We start from the raw sequence: 20,033 nt of genomic DNA, 5'->3' as shown, positions 1-20,033 counted from the left end.
TGAACTTGTTTTTCTTACTTTCCTTGCAGGGTTTTTTATGAGAATAATATATACAAATACCTAGGACATACTAGGTCTCAACAAATGCTATTGACATAGCTGAAGCCTCAAATACCCCACTGTAAGTCTAAAGGCAAAAGACACAATTTGAAGATTATTGCAGTAAAGCCATTGTGAGAAGACATAGGCCTAAAGTCTGCAGTGACCAGACTCCTATAAAGAAACAGATGTAAAGGAAACGTCTAAGGATTAACACAGGAAAGTTAACTGACTGCATAGAGGAATAGGGTGAAATATGAGTCCCCACTGACTCTACTGTTTCAAGCCTGGATACCTGGAAGACTGGCACTGCCTCTGACCAAAAGACAAAAGTCTGTAGGGAGAGCTGACCTGTGTTAATTCTTGACCACATAGTTCTAAGAGTCTCAAGGGCAATTCATTGAATAGAGTATCAGAACAAGCCAGAAGACTTACATTCACATATGGGCTCAAATTTAGGAAAATTTATTTTATTTGTCTGGTAAAAAATCTTAGAAAATATTCTGGAGGCTAGGGTATTAGAAGAACTGTGTTAAATGTTAACACAACCCTAGTTGTTTTACATTTTTGTTTGGTTTTTATGATGACATAAGGAAGTGGTGTTTTATGAAGATTGTTCTGACAAGGTACAGTTGAAAATTGAAAGGCTGGAGGCAGACAGAGTGGCCATTGGGCTAACCTAGGCCTTGAAGTGCTGAGGTTCCAGCCTAGTATGAATGGACCAAGAAGGGAAAGGAAGGAAACACCAGAAAAAGATACTCCAGGACTTGGAAGTCGGCACAATGTTTTTGAGATTCATCCATATCATTATGTGTATCACTAGTTGTTTCTTTCTACGGCTAAGTAGTTTGCCAATATGTGGATATACATCAATTTGTTTTTCTATTCATTCATTGATGGAATTTGATTGTTTCTGGTTTTGAAATGATTGAAGTTGCTATGAACATTTGTGTGGAAGACTTTATGTGAACATATGTTTTAGTTCCTCTTAAGTAAATAAATGCCTAGGAGTAGTAATCCTGAGTCACACAGAAAGTGCGTGTTTAACTTTGTAAGAAACTGCCAAAGTGTTTTCCAAAGTTGATGCACCATTTTACAGTGACATCAACAATATATAAGAGTTATGCTTCTCCACACTCTACACAGCACTTAACATTATAGGTATTTTCATTTTAATCATTCTAGCAGGTATATAATAGTATTTCACTATGGCTTTAACTTGAATTTTCTTGATGACTAGTGATACTGAACATCTTTTCATGTGTATATATTTTCCTTTTTTTAAAGGTCTGTTCAAATCTTTTGCCCATTTGAAAAATTGGGTTGTCAAAAAAATAAACAAAGAAACAAAAGGGGTGCCTGGTGGCTCAGCTAGTTAAGCACCTGACCCTTGATTTAGGCTCAGGTCATGTTCCTAGGATCATGGGATCAAGCCCTGCATCAGGCACAGCATAGACCCTGCTTAAGATTCTTTCTCCCTCTTTCTCTGCCCTTCCCCTACTCACGCACACACTCTCTGTTAAATAAATAAATAAATAAAAGGTTGTTTGTCTTCTTTTTATTAAGTTATATGAATATATTATATATTCTGGATATAACTCCCTTGACAAATACATGTATTGTGAATATATTATTTTGCTTCCCTGGAGTAAGCCCTACTTAATCATGATACATTGTCCATTTTATATATTGCTGGATTTGATTTGCTAATACAGTGTTAAGTATTTTTGCATATACATTCATAAAGGACGTTTTCTTATAATGTCTTTGTCAGGTTTTAGTATTAGGGGAATGATCACCTCATAAATGACGTAAAAATGTTCTCTTTTCTACTTTCTGAAAGAATTTGTATATTACCGATACTATTGCTTCCTAATATGTTTGATAGAATTCACCAGGAAGGCATCTGGGCTGGTGTTCTCTTTGTGTGAAGGTTTTTAATTATGAAAGCAATTTCTTGAATAGATATAGGCTATTGAGATTTTCTATTTATTCTATGTATTTTGTTAATTCATGTCTTCAAAAGAATTTATCTAATTCAAATAGAATGCCAAATTTACATAAACTTGATACTAATATTCTCATATAATCCTTCTAAGGTCTGTAGTAATGTCCCTTCTTTCAGTCCTGATGTTGGCAATATATATCTTCTTATTGTTTTCAGTCCAGCTAAAGGTTTATCATTTTTATATTCTTTCCAAAGAACCAAGTTTTGTTTTCATTAATTTTCTCTATTGTTTGTCTGTTTTCTATTCATTGACTTCCACAGATTCCTTTATTATTTCCTTCCTTCTACTTATTTTGGGTTTAATTTGCTCTTCTTTACATGCTTTCTAGGATGGAAGCTTACATAATTGAGTTTAAACCTTTATTATTTTCTAATATAACTGTTTAAAGCTGAAATGTTCCATCCAAGCACAGCTTTAAAACATCCCACAAATTTTAATACAGTTTTCTCAGTTTCATTAACTTCAAAACATTTTCAAATTTCCATTGTGATTTTTTTTTTCTTTAAACTATTGGTTGATCAGGAAAGTGCTATTTAATTTCTGAATATCTGGTGACTTTCCAAATCTTTTTCTGAGATTTATTTCCAATTGAATTCTGTTGTAGACAGAAAATACAGTCTGCATGAGTTCAATTCTTTTAAATTTATTGAAAATTGGAATGATCTAGTGGATGTCCCATATATACTTGTAAAGAAGGTACAGGATGGAGTGTTCTATAAATGTCATTTAGCTCAAGTTGTTTGGTATTGTTGCTCAAGTCTTTTATGTCCTTACTAATTTAATTTTTTTTTTTTTTTTTTTTTGCCTAGTTGTTCTATCAACTACTGAGAGAGAGAGTTGAAATATCTAACTATAATTGTGGATTTGTGAATTTCTCTTTGTAATTTTGTCAGTTTTGGTCCATATATTTTGAAGCTTTTGTATTATGTGCATAGAATTTTAGAATTGTTGCATCTTTTTAATGAACAGATATTTTTATCCCTAGTTTTATTTTTTTCTCTCAAGTCTACATATTTTTATCCTAACAATTTCTAACTTTTAATGGAAATGTTTACATCATTTATATTTAATGTAATTATTATTATGATTGGGCTTAAATCTACTATCTCTATTTGTTTTCTAAATTATCCTGCATATTTTTCCTCTCCCATTTTCCTTGCCTTCTAGTGGGTTGAACTTCTTTTTAAATCTATTCTAGCTTCACTATTGATTTATTAGCTATATTTCTTTGTTCTTTTTAATTGCTGTTCTAGTGTTTACAATATACATCATTTACTTGTCACAATCTATCTTCAAGTACAATAGTGTATCTCCACTTCTCTTTCCCTGACTTTGTGCTACTGTTATACATTTTAGTTCTACATACTATAAACACAATGTTATTTTTTGCCTTAAATGTTTAATTTTCCTTAAAAGAACCTAAACAAAGAAGGGAAAGTCTTTTATATTTATTCATATACTCACCATTTCCAGTGCTCTTAATTCCTTTGTGTAGATAAATATCCATCTGGCATCACTTTCTTTTCACCTGGAGAGTTTTTCGTAACATTTAAGATAGTGCAATTTTTCTCGTGATGACTTATTTTAGATTTCTCTCATATGAAGTCTTTGTTTTAACTTTTTGAAGAATAATTTTGCTGAAGAATTCAAGGATGACTTCTTTTTCCTTTCAGTACCTTGTATATATCATTCCACTGTCTTCTGGCTTATGTAGCTTCTGATGATAAGTCTGCAGTAATTCTATCTTTGATTCCTAATATGTAAAGTATGTTCTTTCTTCTCAAGCCACTCTTCACATTTTCTTTTTATCACTTGTGATTATGAGGATGTGATTATGATGTGCTTTGGTATGGTTTTTTGTTGTTGTTGTTGTTCTTTTTCTGCTTGAGCTTCATGTTGCTTCTTGGATGTTGGGATTTATAGTTTTCATAAAATTTAGGAAAAAATTCAATCATTACTCCTTCAAATATTTTGCCTGTTCTTCTTCTCCTCCCCTCTGGGACTCCAGAGACATGAATGTCACACTACTTGACATTACCCCAGGGTGGCAGTGTGGAGGTTTACTCCTTTGCTCTCCCATTAAGAAAAAACTTGGCTTTCAGCTGTGAAGAATGCAATTTGCTGACGACCTTCAACTGTTAGTTCCTTTAAAATCTACCTTGGCAAAGCAGTGAATCAGCAATATAGAGGACAAACTTCTGGAGAACAATGAAGCAGAAAATAAGAGGGAGACTAAGGCAAAAGAGCATGATTTAAGAATTAGAGAAATCAGTGACTCATTAAAAAGGAACAACATCAGAATCATAGGGGTCCCAGAAGATGAAGAGAGAGGAAAAGGGGTAGAAGGGTTATGTGAGCAAATCATAGGGGAAAACTTTCCTAACCTGGGGAAAGACACAGACATCAAAATCCAGGAAGCACAGAGGACTCCCATTAGATTCAACAAAAACCGACCATCAACAAGGCATATCATCATCAACTTCACAAAATACTCAGGCAAGGAAAGAATCATGAAAGCAACAAGGGAAAAAAAGTCCTTAACCTACAAGGGAAGACAGATCAGGTTTGCAGCAGACCTATCCACAGAAACTTGGCAGGCCAGAAAGGAGTGACAGGATATATTCAATGTGCTGAATTGGAAAAATATGCAGCCAAGAATTCTTTATCCAGCAAGGCTGTCATTCAAAACAGAAGGAGAGATTAAAAGTTTCCCAAACAAAATTAAAGGAGTTTGTGACCACTAAACCAGCCCTGCAAGAAATTTTAAGGGGGACTCTCTGAGGGTAGAAAAGACAAGAAAGAAAGAAAGAAAGAAAGAAAGAAAGAAAGAAAGAAAGAAAGAAAGAAAAAAGCAACAAAGACTAGAAAGGACCAGAGAATACCATCAGAAACTTCAAATCTACAAGAAACATAATGGCAATAAATTCACATCTTTCAGTACTCACTCTAAATGTCAATGGACTAAATGCTCCAATCAAAAGACATAGGGTAACAGAATGGATAAGAAAACAAGATCCATCTATATGCTATTTACAAGAGACCCACTTTAGACCTAAAGACACTTCAGATTGAAGTAAGGGGATGGAGAACCATCTATCATGCTAATGGTCAAGAAAAGAAAGCCAGAGTAGCCGTACTTATATCAGACAATCTAGACTTTAAAACAAAGACTGTAATAAGAGATGAAGAATGCATTATATCATAATTAAGGTGTCTATCCACCAAGAAGACCTAAAAATTGTAAACATTTATGCTCCAAATGTGGAGGAACCCAAATATATAAATCAATTCATCACAAACATAAAGAAACTCATTGATAATAATACCATAATAGTAGGGGACTTCAACACCCCACTTACAACAATGGACAGATCACCTAAACACAAAATCAACAAAGAAACGATGGCTTTGAATGACACACTGGACCAGATGGACTTAAAAGATCTATTCAGAACATTTCATGCTAAAGCAGCAGAATATACATTCTTCTCCAGTGTACATGGAATGTTCTCCAGAATATATCACATACTGGGATACAAATCAGCCCTCAACAAGTACAAAAAGATTGAGATCATACCATGCATATTGTCAGACCACAACGCTATGAAACTCAAAGTCAACCACAAGAAAAAATTTGGAAAGGTAACAAATACTTGGAGACTAAAGAACATCCTGCTAAAGAATGAATGGGTGAACCAAGAAGTTAAAGAGGAAATTTAAAAGTACATGGAAGCCGATGAAAATGATAACACCACAGCTTAAAATCTCTGGGACGTAGCAAAAGCAGTCATAAGAGGGAAGTATATAGCAATTCAGGCCTTCCTAAAGAAGGAAGAAAAATCTCAGATACACAACCTAACCTTACACCTTAAAGAGCTGGAAAAAGAACAGCAAATAAAACCCAAAACCAGCAGAAGACAGGAAATAATAAAGATTAGAGCAAAAATCAATGCCATCAAAACCAAAACCAAAAAACAAAACAAAACAAAACAAAACAAAACCAGTAGAACAGATCAATGAAACCAGAAGCTGGTTCTTCGAAAGAATTAACAAAATTGACAAACCACTAGCCAGTCTGGTCAAAAAGAAAAGGAAAGGACCCAAATAAATAAAATCAAGAATGAAAGAGGAGAGATCACAACCAACACAGCAGAAATAAAAACAATAATAAGATAATATTATGAGCAATTATATGCCAATAAAATGTGCAATCTGGAAGAAATGGACAAATTCCTAGAATTTGTCCAAAACTGAAACAGGAAGAAATAGAAAATTTGAACAGACCCATAACCAGTAAAGAAATCAAATTAGTAATCAAAAATCTCCCAAAAAACAAGAGTCCAGGGCCAGATGGCTTTCCAGGAGAATTCTACCAAACATTTAAAGAAGAGTTAACACCTATTCTCTTGAAACTGTACCAAAAAATAGAAATGGAAGGAAAACACCCAAACTCTTTCTATGAAGCCAGCATTACCTTGATTCCAAAACCAGACAAAGACCCCACTAAAAAGGAGAACTATAGACCAAATTCCCTGATGAACATGGTTGCAAAAATCCTCAACAAGATATTAGCCAACCGGATCCAATAATACCTTAAAAAATTATTCACAACGACCAAGTGGGATTTATACCTGGGATGCAGGGCTGGTTCAATATCTGCAAAACAATCAATGTGATTCATCACATCAATAAAAGAAAGGACAGAACCACATGATCTTCTCAATAGATGCAGAGAAAATATTTGACAAAATACAGCATCCTTTCTTGATAAAAACCCTCAAGAAAGTAAGGATAGAAGGATGACACCTCAAGATCATAAAAGGCATATATGAAAGACCCAACCCTAATATCATCCTCAATGGGGAAAAATTGAGAGCTTTTCCCCTAAGGTCAGGAACAAGACAGGGATGTCCACTCTTGACTGTTATTCAACAGAGTATTGGAAGTCTTAACCTCTGCAGTCAGACAACACAAAGAAATAAAAGGCATCCAAATCAGCCAGGAGGAGGTCAAACTTTCACTCTTCACAGATGACATGATACTCTATATGGAAAACCCAAAAGATTCCACCAAAAAACTGCTAGAACTGATCCATGAATTCAGCAATGTTGCAGGATATAAAATCACTGCGCAGAAATCTGTTGCATTCCTACACACCAACAATGAAGCAACAGAAATAGAAATCAAGGAATCGATCCCATTTACAACTGCACCAAAACCATAAAATACCTAGGAATAAATCTAACCAAAGAGGTGAAAAATCTATACACCGAAAACTATACAAAGCTTATGAAAGAAATTGAAGAAGACACAAAAAAATGAAAAAAATATTCCATGCTCCTGGATAGGAAGAACAAATATTGTTAAAATGTCAATACTACCGAAAGCAATCTACATCTTCAATGCAATCCCTATCAAAATAACACCAGCATTCTTCACAGAGCTAGAACAAACAATCCTAAAATTTGGAACCAAGAAAAGACCCCGAATAGCCAAAGCAATCTTGAAAAAGAAAACCAAAGCAGGAGGCATCACAATCCTGGACTTCAAGCTGTGTTACAAAGCTGTAATCATTAAGACAGTATGGTACTGGCACAAAAACAGACACTCAGATCAATGGAACAGAATAGAGAACCCAGAAATGGACCCACAAACGTATGGCTAACTAATCTTTGACAAAGCAGGAAAGAAAACCCAATGGAATAAAGACAGTCTTTTCAACAAGTGGTGCTGGAACAACTAACTGGACAGTGACATGGAGAAAAATGAACCTGGACCACTTTCTTACACCATACACAAAAATAAACTCAAAATGGATGAAAGACCTCAATGTAAGACAGGAAGCCATCAAAATCCTCCAGGAGAAAGCAGGCAACAACCTCTTTGATCTTGGCCGCAGCAACTTCTTACTCAACGTGTCTCTGGAGGTAAGGGAAACAAAAGCCAAAAATGAACTATTGGGACCTCATCAAAATAAAAAGCCTCTGCACAGCGAAGGAAACAATCAGCAAAACTAAAAGGCAACGACAGAATGGGAGAAGATATTTGCAAACGACATATCAGATAAAGGGTTAGTATCCAAAATCTATACAGAACTTATCAAACTCAACACCCAAAAAACAAATAATCCAGTGAAGAAATAGGCAAAAGACATGAATAGACACTTCTCCAAAGAAGACATCCAGATGGCCAACCGACACATGAAAAAATGCTCAACATCACTCATCATCAGGGAAATACAAAGCAAAACCACAATGAGATACCACCTCATACCAGTCAGAATGGCTAACATTAACAACTCAGTCAACAACAGATGATGGTGAGCGAACGGAGAAAGAGGATCTCTTTTGCACTGCTGGTGGGAATGAAAACTGGTGCAGCCACTCTGGAAAACAGTATGGAGGTTCCTCAAATAACTAAAAATAGAACTACTCTACGACCCAGCAACTGCACTACTAGGTATTTATCCAAAGGATACAGGTATGCTGTTTCGAAGGGACACATGCACCCCAATGTTTATAGCAGCACTACTGACAATAGCCAACGTATGGAAAGAGCCCAAATGACCATCGACGGATGAATGGATAAAGAAGAAGTGGTATATATATACAATGGAGTATTACACGGCAATCAAAAGGAATGAAATCTTGCCATTTGTAAGATGGATGGAACTAGAGGGTATTATGCTAAGCAAAATTAGTCAGAGAAAGACAAATATCATATTACTTCACTCATATGAGGACTTTAAGACACAAAACAGATGAACATAAGGAAAAGGAAGCAAAAATAATACAAAACCAGGGAGGGAGACAAAACATAAGAGACTCTTAAATATGGAGAACAAACAGAGGGTTACTGGAGGGGTTGTGGGAGAGGGAATGGGCTAAATGGTAAGGGGCATTAAAGAACCTACCCCTGAAATCATTGTTGCACTATAAGTTAACTAACTTGGATGTAAATTAAATAAATTTAATTTAAAAAAAATAAAATAAAATCTGCCTTGGGTTTTGAGTCAAGTAGATGCTCTCCCTAGACAGTCTTCAGTCTTGCCATTTCTGCTCAACATGGAACTCCTCTAATAGAAAGTCTTTGACCTAATACATTCATTGAGTTGGCTGACTTTATCAGCAATGCATGGCAGTCTGAGGCTTTCTATACCCAATTCTACTTCCACTCACAAACGCTTTTCTTTCACCAGTGTCTGTACTATGGTTTCAAGGCTTTTTTTACTCAGTCTTGTTCTCTCCCCTTTAATTTTTCCCAGGCATTACTGCTCAGAAACCTCTTGCACTCCAAACTCAGCATCTTCTCCCTAGAAAACCAAACTGACAGAATTAGTATTAGTAATCCAAGAAAGTAGGCAGTAAGATTACTCACCACTAGATTACTCACCACCCAGCTGGCAGTGAGGACCCCATTTTGGGGGGTATTTGAGGCACGGACTATGCCTGGTACAAAGTAGCAACCCAATTGCTAATCTCCTGCAGTGAGAGAGAACAAAAAGCTGAAGACTAAACTCAGGATTTAATAAAGTTCCTGAGCTGCAAAGATAATTTAATTCTAAACCAAGACAGATCTGTTATGCCAGTTTCAGAGTCCTAGTTCAAAAACCTGGGACCCTGATAGATGGGGTGAGTATATCTGGTGATGAATGGTAGTAAATTCATTGTTGGTTGTGAATGCCAACAATTCTTTGGTTTTCCAGAATCCTCTAAACCTTCAGAGTTTGCAGAGGTACCCCTCTCATTAAGAACTATGACTCTGCCTGTGTAGGAAGGCATTGCAGAGGACTCTTCCCTGTAAGACAACAGAAATTTCCTTTAGGATATGCTCCATCTCCTGTCCCGGCTGCTAGACCAATAACTAAAGTCATATTGCAGCCTGAACCAGCTATGGATGTGCTAGGCCTGCTGAGGGAAGAAAAGAATAAACCCTGAAGGGGATTAAAGAATTAGGCACCACATACTGGCAGGAGCTGAGGGAGTACCATAGGACTAGATTTTGAGAATTCTTGAGCAAACGAGCCAGAATATAAGACTAGATAAGAAATAATTTATTAACTTAAGGGCACTTCTCAGGATACAGAATTTAACACCCTGGCAAGACCCATAGGAGGTGGTGCAAATTCACTGGGTGGCTCCTGCGAGACTAGAGAAAGTGATTGCCTTTACTGATTGAGGCTAAAATGTCTGAATTGCTATGAAAGATAGTGGAGACAGAAATTAAGACTCAGGGAAGTAAGCATGCCAGAGTAGATGTATGAAGGGCAGAAGACCCACCAGAAAATTATGTTCCAGGAAACAAGTGTGTTCACCAAGGCCATCAGAAATGCACTGGTAAGGGGCACCTGGGGGGCTCAGTTGATTAAGTGTCTGACCGGCTCAGGTCATGATCCTGTAGTTCATGAATTCGAGCCCCTCGTTGGACTCTGTGCTGATAGCTCAGAGTCTGGAGCCCGTTTTGGATTCTGGGTCTCCCTTGTTCTCTGCCCCTCCTCCACTCACCCTCTGTCTCTCTCTCCTTCAAAAATAAATAAACATGAAAGAAAGAAAGAAAGAAAGAAAGAAAGAAAGAAAGAAAGAAAGAAAGAAAGAAAGAAAGAAAGAAAGGAAGAAAAATGCACTGGTAAGAGGGTAACAAGTATCCCTAAGAAGTTCACTGGTGGTTCCTTCCTAGTTCCATTGTGATTTTTCCCATCAGTGGATTAGGGATGCCCGGTGACACTCACTGTTTAGTGAGTTTCTCAACCACATAGCAGTTCCAGTTCTGGCTTGTGATATCATCCACTGAGTTTTTCTGCTGCCCCACAGGCCAGTTTCTGCTAACTCGCTCTAGCCCACCAGTGCTCACTAGCAAATTTCTCTTAGCCACCTAGTAGGATCCACCTTGACCACACCCTCTAGTGAGTTTCTCTGCCACTCAGTGGGGCAGCTTCCTGTGGACCAGTAAAAGGCTGGCAGCACCTGCCAGTGAGTTTCTATAATGCTCAGCAGATTGTTTACAACAGAGGAGCTCTAGCTGACCAGCACCCTCCAATGAGTTTCACAGCTACTGCCTACAGACCAGCTAAGACCAGCACCATCTTTATTATTGGCCAGCTGAATGTACCGGTGGTAGCTACAACCTCTTCAAAAAGGTCTGAATCTCAGAATAAGGGTTGGGTCGTCCTATTCTAAGTGCTTAGTTTCTTTCTTGTTTATTCTTTCTCACTCTTAAAAATAATAGTAATTTCTACATTTGCCATTTCTATATTCCTTAGCATCCAATTTCCCCTTTCTAATGGTTAACCAACTTTTACTAGTTGATAATTTTAATGGCATTATTGAGATATAATTCACATACTATAACATTTACCCACTTAAAATTATATGATTCAGTGGGTTTTATACATTCAGACCTGTGCAACCATTACCACAATCTGTTTAGAACATTGTCACATCAAAAAGAAATTCCAGGGGCACCTGGGTGGCACAGTTGGTTTGGCGTCCAACTCTTGATTTCAGCTCAGCTAATGATCACAGGGTCCTGGCATCAAACCCCATGTCAGGCTCTGTGCTGAGGGTAGAGCTTGCTTGGGATTCTCTCTCTCTCTCCCTGCCCCTCTCGCACTTGCTCTAAAAACAAAACAAAACCAAACAGAAAACCAAACCTCTATACCCATAAGCAGACACTCTCCATTCTCCATCAATCCCCATCATAATTCACTTCTAAGCTATTATGTCTCTATAAACTTGCATACTCTTAACATTTCATAGGAATGGAATCATACCATATGCGTGTCCTTTGTGACTGGCTTCTTTCATGTAGCATGTTTTCAAGGTTCATCCATGCTATAGTAGGTACCAGTACTCCATTTCTTTTTATCTCTAAATAATATATAATACAGATATACCATATTTTGTTTTTCATTCATCAGTTGAGTACATTTGAGCTGTTTTCCACTTTTTGCCTGTTATGGATTATACCACTCTAAACACTTACGTACAAGTTTTTGAGTGAATGTTTTCATTTCTTTTGGGTTTATATCTAGAAATGGAATTGCTATGTCATGTGGTAATGATATTTAACAGTTTCAGGAATGCCCAACTATTTTCCAAAGCACCATTTTAAATTCTGACCAACAATGTATGAGAGTTTCAGTTTTACCACATTCTCACCAGTACTTGTTATTGTCTTTTTGATTATTCCCGTTTTAAAGAGTGTGAAGTTCTATCTCACTGTGGTTTTGATTTACATTTCCCTAATGACTAAAAAGGTTAAGCATATATTCATGTGGTTATTAGTTATTTGTGTATCTTCTTTGAAGAAATATCTATTCAAATCCTTTGACCATTTTTAAGTGAGTTGTCTTTTTATTGAATCACAATCATTTTAATATATTTTGGGTACATTTCCCATATTAGATATGTGATTTGAAAATATTTTCTTCCATTCTGTGAGTTTTCTTTTCATTTTCTTGAGTTCTTTGAAACCGAATTTTTTCATTTTAATGAATTCCAATTTATCTACTTTGATTGCTGTGTTCTTGGTGTCTTATTTAAGAAACTATAACCTAAGGTCACAGAGATTTACAGCTACGTTTCTAATTATTTTTATAGTTTTATCTCTAACATGTAGTGATCCATTTTGAGTTTATGTATGATACAAGGTAGGTTTACAAATGCATTCTTTTGCACATGGATATCCAGTTGTCCCAGGAACATTTGTTAAAAGACTATTCTTCCCACACTGAAATGCCTTGGCTTTCTTGTCAAAAATCAATTGACCATAAATATATGGGTTTATTTCTGGACTCTCAATTCTATTGACCTGTATGGTTATTATGTCAGTACTAAACGGTCTTGATTACAGTAGTTTCGTAGAAGTTTTGAAATGGGAAAATAAGTTTTCCAACTTTATTCTTCTTGTCACAATTGTTTTAGCTATTGGTTATTCTGAATGCCCTGCATTTTCACATGAATTTTAGAATCAGTTTGTCAATTTCTGTAAAGAATGGCAGCTGGAATTCTGACAGGGATTGCATTGAATCTGTGGATCAATTTGGGGAATCTTCCCATCTTAACAATATTAAATCTTCCAATTCACGAACATAGGATGTCTCTACATTTATTTAGGTCTTCTTTAATTTCTTTCAACAATGACTTATAGTTTCAGGGTAAAAGTCTTGCATTTCTTTTGCCAAATCTATTTTTATTCCTTTAGATGACACTATAAATGGGATCTTTTTTCCTCAATTTCCCTTAGGATTGTTCATTGCTAACATATGGAAGTAGAATTGATTTTTCTATAGAACTTGTATTCTGCACCCTTGCTTAGCTCATGAATTGATTACAAAAATTTTAGTGGATTCCTTAGGATTTCTCACATACAAGATCGTGTCATTTAAAATTACAGATATTTTTAATATCTTCCTCTCCTATCTGGATGTTTTTTCTTTCATTTGCCTAATTGCCCTGACTAGAACAACCAGTATTATGTGTAATAGAAACTGCGAGAGTGCACATCTTTTCTTCTTCCTGATCTTTTTTTTTTTAATTTTTTTTTCAACGTTTATTTATTTTTGGGACAGAGAGAGACAGAGCATGAACGGGGGAGGGGCAGAGAGAGAGGGAGACACAGCATCGGAAACAGGCTCCAGGCTCTGAGCCATCCGCCCAGAGCCTGACGCGGGGCTCGAACTCACGGACCGCGAGATTGTGACCTGGCTGAAGTCGGACGCCTAACCGACTGCGCCACCCAGGCGCCCCTCTTCTTCCTGATCTTAAGGGGAAAGTTTTCAGTCTTTCACCTTTAAATGTGACGTTAGCAGTGGCCTTGAAGATACAAGTCCCATTCCTGGCAATAGACAGAACAGAACAGATGTCAGTCACAAAGAATTGTAATCATTTGTTTCGGCTAGTCTGGTGGCTTCCTGGAAGACTGGTTCTGTCTGACTTGAAGCTTGCCTGGAGCTAAAGCCGCTACCTAGGGGCAAAGTTGAAACATTAACAGGCCAATGTTTTGGTTACTGCTGCCTGAGGTGATAGATAACATTTGAGGCAATCAACAGACTGATCAAAAAAGCTAGGGAGGACAGCTGGGAAATGAGATGTCCTTAAGGGCTCCGTAAAGTTACCACATATTCCTAGGAATCTAGAAGACAAACATGCATGGTCAGGGCTGTGTGTGTGCTAACCAAAGCCCTGAGAAGCCCCAAAACTGTCATCTCTGACTAACCTGGAGGCTCTATCAAAGTAGTGAAGGCTAAGGCAGAGTTGAAAACGGTCTGGCTGAGTGTTGAAGATGCACCACAAAAACACAGTCCCTGGCAAACATTCTGGGTGCTTTTCTACTCTGTGTGTTTAAGGAAATCTCTGTCCAATGGTTAGCTGACCATTAAGCTAACATAACAGATACTTCAGTGGCCACACATGACAAAGAATACAGACTTTACAAAATTAGTTCAGAAAAGTTACTAGATAAACAACAACTACAACAAGCAGCAATAAAAACAAACCCTGGGACAAAGGAGGGGATGGACAATCTGATTTTCAGAGTTGCCACATTATAATATTTTAAGTGTTCTGTTTTCAAAAAAAAGTACAAGGTTATGCAAAGAAAAAAATATGGCCCATACACAGGGGAAAAAGCAATCAACAGAAATCCTGGGAAAGCCCAGGCATTGGATTTTCTAAGCAAAGACTTTAATGAAACCATGTTTAAAGAACAAAAGGAAAGTAAATATGTCTCAACCAAATAGAGAATATGAATAGACAGAAGTTGTGAAACGAACTTTTAATTCTAGAACTTTTCCATTGTAGAGTTGAAAAGTATAATAACTGAAATGAAAATGTCACGAGGGGCTCAGCAACAAATTTAGGCAGGCAGAAGACAGAATCTATAAACTTAAAGATAAATCAGTTGACTCTGTCCAGTTTGAGGAACAGAAAAAAAAAAAAAAAGAAGAAAAATGAAAGCCTAAGAAACGGAGTCAACAAGCATAATGCATATACATAATGTGAGTCTCAGGAGGAGAGAAGAAAAAGAAAGCATCGAAAAGAATATTTGAAGAAAACTCCCCAAATCTGTTGAAAAATATTGATCTACAAATCCATGAAGCTCCAGGGACTCCAAGTTCTCAAAGATATGTATACCCAGACATACTATAATCAAACTACTTTAAAAAAACAAGGGAGAATCTTGAAAGCAGCAAGAGAGAAGTGACTCATCACATATAAGGTCCTCAATAAGATTAACAGCTGACTTCTCTAAAGAAACCATGGAGGCCAGAAGCAGTAAAATGACATAGTCAAGGTGCTGAATGGAAAAAAGACTGCAAACCAGTTCCATGGTCAGCAAAACTATCCTTCAAAAGGGAAGCAAAAAATTAAGACATTCCCAAATAAACATTGCTAGCAGACGTGTCCTACACAAAAACACCAAAGGGAGTCCTTCAGGCTGAAAGGACACCAGATAGTAATTCAAATCCATACAAAGACATGCAGAACTGATCATGGTAATTATAAAAGACAGCAAATGCATTTGTTAACTTTTTTCCTCTCAATTTAGAAGTAAAATGCATACAGCAATAATTGATGGGCACCCAACTTATAAAGATATAATTTGTGACAATAATAGCATGAGGGGAGGAATGATGTATAACAGTTTTTATTACTGAAATTGATACCAGCCAAACTAGATGAAATAGATCAGCTCATAACCTCTTCTAATAAAAATTCTATACATTTTAAAGTTCCTGATTTCTTTTTGTTTGTTTGTTTAAGAATATTTAAGAAGACTGCCTAAACAAAGGTCACGGTATTTACTTCCATGAGTTTTCTAGTTTTTGCTTTCATTTTGGTTTATGATCTATTTTGAGTTAACTTTTGTGTATGTAGTATGAGGAGGACTGTTTTTCTTCATTCTTTTTTCCATCTGTGCTTCAGATTTCATAATCTCTCCCCATCTATCTTCAGATTTGTGCATTCTTCTGACAGCTCAAATCTACTGTTGAGCCCTGCTAGGAAAAGTCTCACTTTGGCTATTGAACTTTTCAACTCCAGAATTTTCTTTGAGTTTTTATTTCCTATCTTTTTATTTCCATTTTCTATTTGATGAGTCACTGTCAGCATTTCTTTTAGTTCTTTAAACTTGGTTTCCTTTAGGTCTTTGAACATATTTATAATTGCTGCTTAACACTTACACTACATCTGGTATCCCTCAAAGAAGTTTCTATTGACTGCTTTTGCCCGTGTCACACTTTCCTGCTTCTTTGAATGTCTCATAATGTTGTGTTGAAAATAGGACATTTTAGGTAACATATTGTAGGTTCTCTGCATAGTAGTTCTCCTCCCCACTCCTGGCTTAGTTTTGTTTAGTGACTTGGCTGGACTAATTCATCCTTTCACAGTGTGCAGCCTCTGATGTTACTGCCCAACTTGTTTCTCCCTCATTTTTATCTTTAAGCCTGACTTCCTACGGGTTGCTTCTGAGTCAGCATCATTTTATAACCAGCCACTAATTAATGAGGTTATGCTTAAGCCCCCTGAATTAGGAAGATTTACCCCCATCACCACTGGATCCGTGTGGGGCTTGGAGTCTGCTTTGACTGTCTAGGGAGTTGACAAGTTTTGCCCTACATTCTGTCATCTGGACTTGTAGCCCAGATGTTCCCTGTCTGGTTGCTTCTATGTGGTGCAGGCTTGAACATAAACACATTATTTCTGATCACAAGGGATGTCTGTAGTTTTATCCATTCTCTTTGTCTCTCTCCCTGATCTTGTCTTTACGCTTTCTGGCTGGTGTTTATTGGTATTACCAGCAACGGTTAGCCTCCATTTATTGCTAGCTGCTTGTTCTATTGTTTTAAATTTTTTATTTGATTTGTTTTACATTAGCAGTTTGTACCTGCTCTGCTCCAGTCTGTTCCAGGTAAAGTTAGGCCGCTGGTAATGTTAAGTGTGTTGTCAAGTCTTTGAAGCTCACTCAAACCTTTCTCTGAACAGAACCCCTGTGCCTTTGTGCTATGGAGCATGCTGGGGTGGGGGTGGGGGCGGGGCAGAGTATGAGAAACTGCCTTTGTTCAACGTCTCCTAGTTCTTCCCTGCAAAGTAGCTTTGCCAGGAGCTAGAGAAGGACATGGGTGACAATCGTCTATCACCTCTCAGTATGGACCTTCTATAGCCCAGAACCAGGGAGGATGGAATCTGCTAATGTTCATCAGGGACTGAGTGTGCACAGAATAGCTCTTCTGCCCCCCAGAAAGCTAGAAGAGATAGAAGTTGCCGTTTAGATGCCCAGCCCACCAGAGCAGATCTCTTGCAACACAGCTGTGTGCGAAAGGGGGACTTGCACCTAAGAGCGGCTCCTGCCCTGATTCTCCTTACGCTGCAGGATTTGAGGGTGGTACAGTGGGCCCCACCAACTGCCACCTCCCACTTGATATGAGCCTTCTGTGGGACACCTGTGTGGAAAATGGGATCTACCAAACAGCAGTATATTTCATCTTATACCCAGAGACACTGTGTATCTCCCAGTTAGGTTTTGTGGATTTTCCTTAGGCAGCTTCACACAACTTTTAAATTTATTATTTTGTGGCTCTTACTATAAATGGGTCTTCTTTTATTTTTTCACAATTGATTACTATTAAGTGTTCAGAAAAGCTAATTTTCAGTGTACTCCTTTGGATTTTCAAAATATTGAAATGAAGTTATTTGTAAATAGTATTTTGGTCTCCAAGCTCTTCATTTTGCTTTCCTGTCTTTTTACATTAGCAATAACTTATGAAGTAATTGATGATAACAGGCACCTTAACTGAAAGAAGCAGTTTCAGTCACAAACTGAACATTACCTTCACTTTTGGTTAAAGGACTCTGAAGTATTAAGGAAGAATTCTAAAAAAGCAAAATGACTTTACTAGGAATGAGCGTTTTTATGTTAAGTACATTCTTGGCATTGACTAAAAATCATGATATTTGAAATTGATGTACATATTAACATTCTTCCTACACTATTTACTCAAACGTTTACAATGTCACAATAATGATATGTACTTTTCAAAGAAAGAAGATTGTTACGTTGGGGGCACTTACTAACAGCAGCTCAAAAGACGGAACTAAAAACAAATAATTCAAAGAAGACTTGGTCAAACACCTCTTCCAAGATATTGGCTACTTCTCAACTGTACAATTAAGAACATACTTAAACCAATGAACACTAAAGGCAACCATGCTGATCCTATTTCAACTCTGCATTATAGGGAAATTTTTCTGCTAATTCTTAACTAGCTAATTAGCAGAACTAGCTAATTCTTTCTACATCCTTAACTAACAACAAATAATGCCCTGAAAATTCCCCCAGCAAGTTTCAACCAGATAAGATCCCGAATGGAGTCAAGGCACTTTGCTGAAAATAAGAATGCTAGGAAATTGCTGAAGTAAGGAACAGAGCCAATACCCCAACAGAAATGGTTCATATCCCAAGCTAAAAAAGCAGATGTCAATGGGGGGGGGGGGGGGGGGGAGGGGGACAATGGAAAAAAGATCAGTAAATTAGCTATATGGAATTAATATTGTTTTCACCTCACCTCCATTCTCCCCCCACCCAAGAACTCATTACTTTTCTTAACAGCTATTTCAAATCACTTAAAGAACTAGTATTTCTCACCTAACCTGAACATAAATTCTCACAACTGTTTGATCTCATTTTTAAACGCTCCATAAGTTACATGACCCTTTGCACACAGATGGCCCATCCATTTCAACCACTAATCCTTTTCATTATTTACATTCCCTTCACTTTTAAACACATCTATGTTGGTAACTTTATATGCATACTTTAGTTTTTATACTTTGTAACTTTTATACAGCTGGTGTACATCACAAAAAAACTGCACCAAATTTGTTACTAACTTTAAAAATCCCACTCTAAGGGCAGACCTTTGAGAGAACTAAAACAAGGGTTAGTGAACGGTTTGGTAGGCCAAATTCAGCTCATGGCTCATTTAGGAAGTTATGACAGAGACTAAATGGCCTACAAAGCCTAAATTATTTACTAGCTTAACTTACCCTTTACTGATAAACTTTGCTGACCCCTTAACAAAACCACAATTTTTCATTAAAAAAAAATATGTATGTGTGTATATATATATATATGTATATATATCACATTTATATATAGGTATATACATATATATGTATCACATATATATATATCACATTTCAATACACTGAGTGCTTAGTAAGATGAAAGGTAAACTCTTTGAAAGTTAAACTATTTTTTCAATCGAATGCAAATAGGTCCATTTCCTTGGAGATGGACAACTAGGGAAAAATGAAACAAATTCCTGACCAAGAAGTTGGATTGCAAAAATAAAACCCTTCCAGTGTAGTCACAACCTCAAATTAGTGGCTATTCCTATTTTAGAGAACAATCTTTAGTTCAGTTTCAGCTAGGAGAAAAGAAAGGATGGTGGGTTTTGATTTTGGATTTTCCACTCCACAAGAGAGAGGTTCCAAGGAAATTTGCCTTCTTCAGAATAACCTAACAAATCAGAAAAGGGGCTAACTAGAGTATCTGGGGCATGAAGCTTTTTAAAATGGCTTTTAAAACTTTAAGGCAAAAAGTATGCATCACAACATTAGATTTTTACCGGCATGGCTATTCTGAAATGTGTTTTTATAATCCTGCAGACATTGGCATGATAGTTGCTGCTCTCTCTTCTCCATTCATGGAAGGCAATGAGTTATAATACATCTACCCAGAACAGCAGAGCATTTCAATTCTATTGCTGTTAGGGTACTAAAAAGCATAAGCCTCTCTATGATTTTCCTCATCAGCATAACTATGGTAACTTTATGGTGTTAAGTGTTTGTTCTCAAACAAAGTTTCATCTATGATTTTGGGGGGGCAAATCCACACTTCATTTGACACAGTTCCCTAGCATAAAAGGAAACAAACTTTTTTGAAATAGAAGTATTTCCCTTTAGAGTAAAATTCCCATTTGAC

This window comes from Acinonyx jubatus, chromosome D2 (assembly GCF_027475565.1).
Source record: "Acinonyx jubatus isolate Ajub_Pintada_27869175 chromosome D2, VMU_Ajub_asm_v1.0, whole genome shotgun sequence".
Taxonomy (NCBI): domain Eukaryota; kingdom Metazoa; phylum Chordata; class Mammalia; order Carnivora; family Felidae; genus Acinonyx; species Acinonyx jubatus.
This window is presented reverse-complemented; position numbering follows the sequence as displayed.